The sequence below is a fragment of the Petaurus breviceps genome, unplaced genomic scaffold, assembly GCF_028583685.1.
Source record: "Petaurus breviceps papuanus isolate PSGF00001 unplaced genomic scaffold, PetGlider_PUasm1.0 126, whole genome shotgun sequence".
In the NCBI taxonomy this organism is placed as follows: Eukaryota; Metazoa; Chordata; class Mammalia; order Diprotodontia; family Petauridae; genus Petaurus; species Petaurus breviceps.
The window spans coordinates 41,340,654-41,352,075 of record NW_027185655.1 but is presented as its reverse complement, the minus strand read 5'-3'; the positions used below and the strand labels follow the sequence as shown (position 1 = coordinate 41,352,075).

Here is an 11,422-nt window from a genome sequence, read left to right as displayed (position 1 = left end):
TCTCTCTGTCTCTCTGTCTCTCTCTCTCTCTGTCTCTCTCTCTGTCTCTCTCTCTCTCTCTCTCTCTCTCTCTCTGTCTCTCTCTCTGTCTCTCTCTCTCTCTCTCTCTCTCTCTCTCTCTCTCTCTCTCTCTCTCTCTCTCTCTCTCTCTCTCTCTCTCTCTCTCTCTCTCTCTCTCTCTCTCTCTCTCTCTCTGTCTCTCTCTCTCCCCCCATCTCTCTCTCTCCCCATATATGTGTGTGTATGTATATACACACCAATTGATCTCCAACATTATTTTTGTTGTTAAATTCTCAATTTTCTCAGTGCTCCTTATAAAGAGGATTATATAAATCATTATCTTAGGAACAGTAAATTTTGTAATGGACACTAGTCATCTATGTACTTTTGTCACAGCACCTAATACAGGTCCTTACACACAAGCATATGCTACATGAGTGTGCTTGAATAAACATATGGTTGGCTTTTATCTAGAAACAATAAGGATCTCATTTAATATGGTACACACATGTCTTTCCAATATTAAAAAATGTTGATGTTAAGAATTCTATTTGTGTTCAATAGCAAGGAAACTGGGTAGATTTTCAGCTACTCTGTCACTCACACACACATCTAGATTTTTTATAACCAAAGGTTTTAAATATATATATATATATATATATATGTATATATACATACACACACACATACAGAGAAATACTATCATTTTTTATAGTAATTATTTTAGTATTCAAGGTAGTAACAGCAGCTCCAATGTCTGTAGGGCTTTACATACTATATATAACCTAGTCTGAGCCTTATAACAACTCTTCAAAGTAGGTAAAGTATTATTACCCCCATGTTACAAATGAAGACACTGAGACTCAGAAAGGTTTTGACTTGCTTCTAGCCATACATATAGTATCAGAAGCTGGAACTGAAGTTAGGTTCTTTTGACTCCAAATCTGAGGCTTTTTAATCATGCTGCTTTTCTGTCATGATTTTTGGTTCAAATGTGTTGATTATAATCAAAGGGCATTGTGAAGATTTATAATTGCTTCTACTTTGGTTCATTTTATATTTCTATCCTTAGAATAATTTTCTCTTTTAAAAAAGTTACTATTAAGTTTAACAAGAAGTGTACAGGATGTCCAAGGACTTGGCTGTCTGCTCTGAATCACATTCAAGACCTTGGCAACTTACTGCTTCTCCCCGGGACTCAGTTTCCTCTACTATAAAATGTTGGGATTAAGCCAGATGATCTTTGACATTTCTCCAGACTCTAGATCTATGATTCCCTGATACTTATGCCAATTTCAGTGATGTTTTTTTTTACTTTTGCTCAAATTTAATTTATCCGATTAAAGTAAAATTTGGTTGTTTCCAATATATGTGGAACTCCTTATGCCACTGTAAAGAGTAAAGGGTTAAAGAGTATTCTGGCTGTTGGGGCCAATATGATGCAGAAATTGTGGAATTCACTATGTAATGACTTTACAAACTTGTAAACATTTTTTCCATTAATATTACATCCAATATTAGGAGAACTGAAAATCATATGATTTTCAGCAATCAGAGCTGTTACATAATCAGAGCACTATTACATAATTGATAGATGAGGGCTGGAATGCTAATGCATATGCAGAATTGTTCTAGTAGAGGTCAGTACTAATGAGTTTTTCCTTATATGTTTTAAACAAGTTAATCAAAATTACTATTGCTGAGCTCTTCGTGTGTTCACAAACATCAATTAGCCAGTTCATTTTTACATTCCTTCCAGCTACAATTTTCATTCCAGACTGCTGTCTCTTCTAAATCCTGGCATATGAAAAATGACATTTCTTTAAAAAGAGCATGAGTAGCTACTCAAGACTACCCCTACACAATGCCCAGGACAATGTGCACACTCAAGAAAGGACGTTGGCTGATATCAAAGGGATTATGGGACAGAAGACTGTGGGGTGCCCATGGTAGGCCAGAAAAGTCTTATGACTAACTCAACATTCCATCATATAGAAAGAGACAAGGAGAAAGGAGCCAGAGGAATGAAAACAATTCAGCTGTTGTATATTCCTATTAGGCAGTTATGTCTTCTAAAGTCAATCATGACTTGTGAGTTATTGTTCTGCCTGGGTAATTGTTATGTGATAGCCATTTTTTTAAAAAAGTCAGTTTGGAAAATAAAAGCTCCCCTAGGCATAATTCAGAAACGGATGATCAGATGGCTCTAAAACTGAGACAATAGCCAGAAAGCATTCTGATCTGGCTTTGTAATCTGGAGTCTCTGTTAAATTTAAAGTCAACATCCTAGCTTAGAACTTTAAGCATTTTTTCAGGTCTCTGGAAATGATTTAGTGAAGGTGCTTTGAAAATGAATGGTGGGAGGTGGCTAGGTGGCACAGTGAATAGAGCACTGGCCCTGGAGTCAGAAGGACCTGAGTTCAAATCCAGCCTCAGATACTTAACACAAAAACTAGCCATGTGACCTTGGGCAAGTCACTTAACCCCAACTGCCCTCCAAAAAGCAAAAAAAAAAAAAAAAGAAAATGAATGGTGCAAAACCACAATTCCAAAGGATTCCCATTAAACATCCTACTGACCCCCTCAAAGAGAAATGATCAGCACAGAGTACAAATGGAAGAGTCTTGGGGGGCAAGACCTATGTGGGCATTGGTCTTGCTTGACTATATATGTTTCTAATAAGAGTTTTGTTTCTCTTGCTTTCTTGATGGGGGGAGAGGGAAAGGGAGAAGGAGAGAATGAGGATTCAAAAATAACATAAAATTTAATAAAATAAAATGGAGGCAGCTAGTTGGCACAGTGAACAGAGCACCAGCTCTGTAGTCAGCTGAGTTCAAATCCAACCTTAGGCATTTAACATGTAACAGCTGTGGGACCTTGGGCAAGTCACTTAACCCCAATTGCCCTGCCTCCACCTTCCAAAAAGACCAAAAAATAAAATAAAATGAATGGCACACTGTGCGTACTCTTTGACCCAATTATACCACTACTAGACACATACTCCAAAAGGACCAAAGATGAAAAAACTCATATTACAAATATTCACACCTGTATGTACGCATATATATATACATACATATACAATATTTTGTTGTTGTTCAATTGTTTCACTTGTGTCTAACTCTTTGTAACCCCTTTTGGGGTTTTCTTCACAGAAATCCTGGAGTGGTTTGCCATTTCCTTCTCCAGTTCACTTTATACATGAAAAAAAACTGAAGCAAACAAGGTTAAGTGACTTGCCCAAGATCATACAGCTAAGTAAGTACGTGAAGCCAGATTTGAACTTAGGTCTTCCTGACTCCAGGCATAGCACAATTGCCACCTAGCTGGCATATATAATATATACAGATACATACACATACTATGACATCTCTTTTGTTTAGAGAAAAGAACTAGAAACAAATAGAGTACCCGTTAACTGAGAAATAGCTGAATAAATTATGATATACGAATGCTATGGAAATATTATAAGAAATTACAAAAGTGACAATTTCAGTGAAACCTAGGAAGATTTGCACAAATTGGTATAGACTTAAGTAAGCAGAACCAGTAGCACAATTTATACAGTAATAACATAAAATGGGGGCAGTTAGGTGGTGTAGTGAATAGAGCACTGGCCCTGGAGTCAGAAGGACCTGAGTTCAAATCTGGCCTCAGATACTTAACACAAAAAATTAGCCATGTGACCTTGGGCAAGTCACTTAAACCCAATTGACCTCCAAAAAGCAAAAATAATAATAATAATAATATCATAAAATGAATTGCAATGTTCATCTATTGATCAACTAATAAGAACATTGGGGACTAAATCCTTTATTTTGACTACCTTCATGCCACTGGAGGGAGCATGAAACCATTTCCATCCCCTCCCCTCTGCCCAAAGTGAATTCTTTTAAAAAGAACATTTCTCTGGATATATCTTTGGACTTTCAATTAAGTGGAATATTCATACAACACAATACATAATGCAAAGTACTTTGATTTCTCATCCACAGAAACAAATCTTTCCAAACCAATGAACAGATAAACTCTGTGCTATGGTCGAGGTTCCCTTAAGACACACATGCTTCTTTCTGACCAACATAAGCTCCTTAGAGAAACAATCTGGGTCATTTGCTATCTAGGCTACTTCATAAATGTGTTTCCCTGGAGGAAAAGCTAAAGTCGTAATTTAGAAACACAATGAAAGTAAATTTCTGGTCCATGGGATTTTAGCAGAGGGGAAATGGTGGGGTATGAGGTGGTGCTTATAAAAACTGTCATTGATCCTTCTCAAGTGTTGAATGGTCAGGAAAGAGTGCTTTGATTTGCTTTAATATAAATAACATATTTATCTATCTCCTCATTGCATATCACAAAGAGCTCTCTACTTATTTTTTTAGAGATCAGTTTACATATCTCAGCAAAGATATGAATAGGTGTTTCTGCATTTTGATAAACATTTTCAAAAAGCTATCCAAAGTAGCCTTCAAACTGAAACAATGAAAAACCACTGGGTTTTTTGTTTATTTTTAATTGCCACAGTATCTCTGTATATCACTGTATCACTGAACGCCAAAGAGAAAAGCATTTTCCCCTAATGCTTCTCAGTCAGGACTAGCCAATGACTATATTTATTTTTCACATTTTACATATCTCTTAGACTTTAACCAAAATTCTCCTTTTATGTGGAGTCATTATATACACCAAGCACTTTTTGCATATTAATCTTGAATACTTTTTACAAAATAACTCTCTTTCATGTGCTGTAGTTATGGGATGGTTTGTATTAAAATTTTTTACTAAAATTAGTAGTATAGTTACATTGAGTGAGAAATATGATAATTTGTCACTATTGGAAACATCTCTTCAACTACTCCATTAATGCAGAATACAACCCAGCCTCTTATAGTTAGATACTAAAATATTCTTATCTATTTCCTGAAAATGGAAGAAATAACATTGGGATTATATGGCGAACAGGGTTATTATAGGGCATGAATTGCTGTTTTTGTTTTAGTTTTTTAATATTTTATTTTTCAACCAAAGATAGCAACAGTCAATTGGAAAATTCCTAATTCATCTACTCCAAATTTGTCTTCTCTTTTAAATTTAGAAGTGACTTATTGATTGGTTATTTCACTTTAAATAATTCCTTTCCTTTCCTCTTTTATATGTCTACCATCTCCTCATAAACAAGTTATTTTAGGTAGTAAACTACCCAATAATTTTTATTCAGGCAGGGCCTGGACATTTTAGGACATGATTTCACTTTGGATTCTGTATCACAGCTGATTCAGTCTATGCTAAAACTGGGGCTAATTCTTGTGCTTTCCAAGAAAGATGATTTATTAGTTATTGTAAAAGATTTCCTCTTACCTTGCTCAAATATTGAGTCAAGTAATTTCACCCAGCTGTGTTCCATTTCTTTTGGGGCATAACTGTGGAATATATCACTAAGTGGCATGTGGGTATGCCCAACAAGAGTTGTACTGCTAATATAAATTATAAAATTGACCAGATTTGATTTATTTTTATAAAGGGAATATATCATCTTGGGGCACATAAAGTAATTTCCTTCTAGTCCTAATAACTTTCTATCAATTTTTTTTAAATAAAAAGCACCATGGATCATCAAATAGATTTCCTCCTAATAATAAAAGTACCCTGATTCCATCTAATTCTCACAAATAGATATCATCTTTAAAAGACACTTTTAATTGCCATCAGAATAATCTTTTCAGAAATTAAATATTTTTTGGTAGGGAGTACATGCAAAAGATGAGCAAATCTAGTAAAACCTTAACAAAATCAACATATTTCATAAATTGCCTGAGAGAAGGTTTCATGTTGAAAGGGTAGTAATATGGCTTTCATGCCAAGATACTAGGGTCAAAAGTGCATCAGGACTAAAATCCCCCTGAGACCTTCAGACTCTGAGCTCTTTTGGTTGCCACAACACTCTGCTAAATCATATTAAATTTGTAGTTCACTAAAACCTCCAAATCTTTTTCAAACTTCTGTCTAGTCATGCTTCCAACCATGTCTTCTCCCTATTCCTGTTTTACTTAAATAGATTACCTTTCAGGGGGAAAAAAGCTCCTAAAGGGGCGGCCAGGTAGCACAGCGAGTAAGAGCACCGGCTCCAGTGTTGAGAACACCTGGAGATCGAATCCCGGGCTCAGACACTTAGCACCCACCCAGAAACACCTGGCCGTGTAACCTTGAGCAAGTTACTTAACCCCAATTGCTTAGGGGTGGCCAGGTGGCTCAGCGAGTAAGAGTACCGGCTCCAGTGTTGGGATGACCTGGGGATCAAATCCGGGCTCAGATACTCAGCACCACACCCAGAAATAATAACTGGCCACGTAACCTTGAGCAAGTTACTTAACCCCAATTGCTTTAAAAATAAATAAATAAAGGAAAAAAGCTCCTAAAGAGTCACAAAATATAGCTTTGATTCTTCAGCATTCCCTCAGCATCCCCCTGCATATATTTGTGCCTTACTTTGAGAACAAATTCAATAAATGAAAATATTTTTTTACAGAAGGGACCTTGATGGCTAGAACTCACTTTACAAATACGTCCACAATATAATATGCAGAATTTTAAAACTGGAAGGGGCAACGATGGCCACCAAGTTCAACTCGTAGCCAAAAGCAATCTCCACTATGACCTGCTCAACATGTGTTGAATACAGTCTTCTCTTGAAGGTCCTCATCGAAGATTCCACACCACCCTAAGACAGCCCACTCTTACGTCACAACTCCCATCCCTGTGACTTCTCTTCTCATAGCTAACCATCCTCACTTCCTTCGACCCAATCTCATATGGCGCATATGTGACATAACAAAGCTCTTCATTGTGGACCATAATCTTTGCTCAAAAAGGAGCTAAAATCACAAGCTAAGAGTTTAGTCAAGGTGAGTGAGATTATGGATTCTAGGCTGGAAGAAGCAGATTTGGTGAAATGGTGGATAAAGTGTGAAATAGGTGATTGGAATGATCTACTGGACTCAGATGCTATCTCAAACCTGTTTATGACCCAGGCAAGTCACTTTCTTCTCCAGGGCCTATGTAGATGCCAGCTATTATTATACATTGGTTCTTTAACTGAAATGAAATTTCCTTTAACCAACTATACAAATAATAACCATTTTAATGCAAATATATGCATTCTTTACAAGCTCACTAACTGCACTGAATAAGGAATTAATCAATTTTCCATGTATTTGTACCCTTTTCCAAAGGTTAAGTAGAGATTGTTTCATTTATTTTATTTGTGAGCCTAGTACCAAGTGAAATGCCTGGTTCACAGTCAGTGTTTAATAAATGCATGCTGAGTAATTGATTTTTGCTTTACAAAATTTGTTGTTTCTACATGTAAAATGTTATCTAGACTTGACAGTTTGTGTATAACACCACACTTGAGGAATGCAAACATACTTATGAAATGTACACAGTTTCATTATGATGTTCTCTATCTAGAATAAAAAAAACTTGAATAAATAAATATCTTGTTTGTTTGAAATGTAACCTTGAGATAATTAATGAATTTGCTCACTGTTTACTCTTTGTTGCAGCTCTTAGCTTCTAATAATTAACAAGGATGTATGTATGTCTCCACTATCAGTGGACATTTATTCTCACAATCAGATCATGGTAAAACTTTGGCTATCATGAACCCTCAGGAAATGAGCTATCATGAAAGCTGTTATTTCCAGAAATTTGTGTTAACATTCCGAGTTCAAAAATATGATTTAATTTTAACAAGTTTCTCCATGGAAACCTCTCTTAAAACTGTTATACAGTTCCCTGCCTCCTTAAACAGAGTACACCACGATCAATTTAACCTTTTCTTAATGACACAGGATCATTACTATTATCACATATTTATATAGTGTTGTCCTAAGGTCTCTCTGAGGGAAGGGGTACAAGTATAATTAACTGAACGTAGATGAGAAAATTGATGTTCCTAGTTGCCCATAGTCACACAGCTACTAGAGGTTAGAACTGGGAATCCGAAACAACCTTGAATGCCAAGCAGAAAGTTCTTTCTATGCCATTGCAAATGCCTCTACTTGGGATGAGTTATGGAAACAAACAGTTATAGATCCAGATACTACACACACATACACACACACACACTATATATATATATGTATTGAATTCAGGGTTGAATGCTTCAGCAGTGGTCCTAGATAAAGCTTAAGCTGTTTTCTCCCTCTTTATCCTAAAGATGAGATAAAACCACCTGCAGTTGCTCAATCTCAAGGACAATGTGACTTGGTTGCCTTTTTAAAAAAATAATTATCAAACCTAAAGCTGAAATTTTATTTCCCAAGCAGTTTTCTCACTGCAGAGATTGTTTCTCTTTCCTGTTATCAGTGTCAATGACTTGTTGGTAAGATTGAAGATACTTGTGATATCTTACACTATATAAAAAAGGTGCCACTTTTTCATTTTGTATACACACCCTTCTAGGTCATTTATACTGTTTGCTTGTAAAGTGTGAAAGTGTGTTCCCCCAGAATCTCAAGATTTTGTATCAGATGTTTTTAAGCTGTTTTATATCACAAGCTTATTTGGCCATTTGATGAAGCCTACAAACTCCTCAGAATAATGTTTTGAAAAACATAAAATAAAATACACAGGATTTCTAAGGAGATAAATTCTACAGAAATACAATTATCAAAATATTGTTATAAAAAGTTCACAGTTACCAGGTTAAGTTCCCCTTTGCCAGAGAATTCATTCCAAAGTCTATGAATTTGTTATCATTAAAAGATGACACTTCTCATGTCCCCAGGATAGCTCCTGGCACATAATGAGTACTCAAATGCTTGTTGCTTAACTGTACTATGAGGTCACAAATTTATCCAAAGTGTCCTTAATACTCAATTTCAAGAAATTCTAGATTAGGAGAACATGAAAAATCACCATTCCTCTATTCTTCTAGACCAAAATATATCTCCCTTCAAATCCTATGAGTCAATGATTTGGTCATAATATTTTATATTTTAAATCAACAGTGGGAGAAAGGAACATGTTCAGAGCTTTTTATTAAGAATATCGTCTACATAGAAGATGCACTACATAGGTACTAGTCCACATATCAGATAACAGAATTTGCCAAGAATTTTGCAGCTGTCCTTTAATATATTGGATAATATTTGATATATGGGATAATATCATACAAGGTAAATTAAGCAATATTATAATGGTCTATCAAAGGTGAGAGGCAGCATAGTGTAATCAATAGAGAAGTGGTCTGAAAGCCAGGAAAACCCAGGTTTCAATTCTGGCTCAGACACAAGCCACCTAGACTCTCCCTGTTCTAGACAAACCAGTAACACTATTAGTTTCAGAGAAGGTACTGGCCCTGCATTGGTAGAGGGAATTTCTTCATTCAAAAGTTCTCTATATCTATAAAATCACGTATCCAGTTCCTACCCCCATCAAAATTGTCATGACCTCATCCTTTTCAAGTCAGAGATACATGTCTCTTCCAAATTCAAATACATAGCAAAATTTCTTATCATGCCTGGCTCTTATTGCCTCTCACTAGAAGGTAAGAATCCCAGCCTTCAGATAGTTCTTTTCCTCTTGCTTATGTATAAACTAGATTACAAATTAGAATACTCTAATTGGTTCAACCTATCATTGGAGAAGTATCCTAAACTTTCAAGATTTATGGTATCTAATGCAGATGAATTTGGCCTCTCCTTCTGGTTCCCCCCCATTTCCCCAAGGATAAAGATGTCTTCCACCAAGGGCTACATCATGGGGGTAACTCTCAGCTCCCTTTCAAATATACCCATTCAACATTTACTGAGCACTTTCTTTTTTTTCATTTTTCAAATGCTTTATTAAGTTCTGATTTACATCATTCGTTTCTGCCAGATTTTGAGTTACAAATTTTCTCCCGTTTTTCCCCTACCCACCTCCCCAAACTAGCAGTCCCACAGGATATCCCCTCCTCCAATCTGCTCTCTCCCATATCTTCTCCCATACCCCCTTTGATTTTTCCAGTAGGGCATGGTGGATCTCTATGCCCCAGTGCCTGTATATCTTATTTCCCAATACATGTAAACTAGTATTAATAATAGTATATATAAACATTTGATTTTAAAACTTTGAATTCCAGATTCATTCCCTTCCTCCCTTGTCGCCCACCCTTACTGGGAAGATAAGCCGTTCAGTATAGGTTGTACATGTGTAGCTAATGCAAAACAATAACATAGCAGATATATTGTAAAAGACTGACTATACTTCCCTCCCTGCCATCCCACTTCCCACTTGTTCTATTCTCTACTTTGATGCCGTCCCTTTTCAAAAGTGGGTGCTTCTACTGAGCACTTTCTCTGCAAGGTAAAAAGACCAAAGACAAAGGCTCTTTCCTCAAGAAGCTTTAATCTAACAGAAGACTGTTTTACAGCTAGTGCCACAAGACGTTTAGGAAGCAGCAATGCATTATAATGGAGACTATTATATTTAGCGTATACAAGATTTAATTTCAATTCCACCATAAATTCTTCCGAGCTACGTGATCCTGGGCAAGTCACTGACCCTCCCTTGGTTTCCTTATCTATAAAATGAGAGGGTTGACTTTGATAATCTTCAAAGACCCTTCTAGCTCTTAAATCTATGGTTCTCAGTCTACTTTTATGATTCCAAGACACTCTGATTTCCTGTTACCCAGAGCCACAGTACTGAGATATACACAGAGAATGAAGATATCCTATGCTTACACTTATGCCAGACACATAGATGCCCATCTGCCTCCTGAGCCTAAAAGATGTTCAATCCTGGGGCGGCTAGTTGGCGCAGTGAGTAAAGCACCGCCCCTGGAGTCAGGAGGACCCGAGTTCAGTTCTGGCCTCAGACACTTAACACCCACACAAAAAAACTAGCCATGTAACCTTGGGCAAATTACTTAACCCCAATGGCCCTCCAAAAAAAAAAAAGACTTTCAATCCTTTCTATTCATGTTGTCACAATCACTTCTACTACCTTTTATCTTTTCCCTTATTGTTTATGACTTTTGCTCTTTCAAAGGAGAAACTTTAGCATCTCTACATCTCCAAACATGTGTGACACTGTGTCCTTATCATGTATTTAGCACTGTTATAATTATCTTTGTATTTATTGTATCCCCTTGCTAACAGGAGCAGAGACCCATGCCTCATTTACTATTTGTACCTGCCCCCACCATATCAGTCCTTGATAGGTTGCTGTGTTTGTCTTTCATTTTCTTTTTTTCCCCCCAATGGTAGATTTATTCCTGGCATGGTACATAACAGCTGAGAATCAAAAGCAGTTTGCAATTAATTACGTTTGCTGAGCTCTGGACACCATGTGAATCTTCTATAAACGAAGCCAAACAGCACTATTTCCTCCTTGAGAGAAAAGATAATGTTTAAGAGAATAATGAAACAGTAGG

At 36.5% G+C, this 11,422-nt stretch overlaps 1 protein-coding gene across 2 annotated transcripts in view; it reads right to left on the bottom strand.

Moving 5' to 3' along the window:
- ANK2 (ankyrin 2) overlaps positions 1-11,422 on the bottom strand; it is a 418,509-nt gene that overhangs the window by 289,111 nt on the left and 117,976 nt on the right. The window lies entirely within an intron of this gene.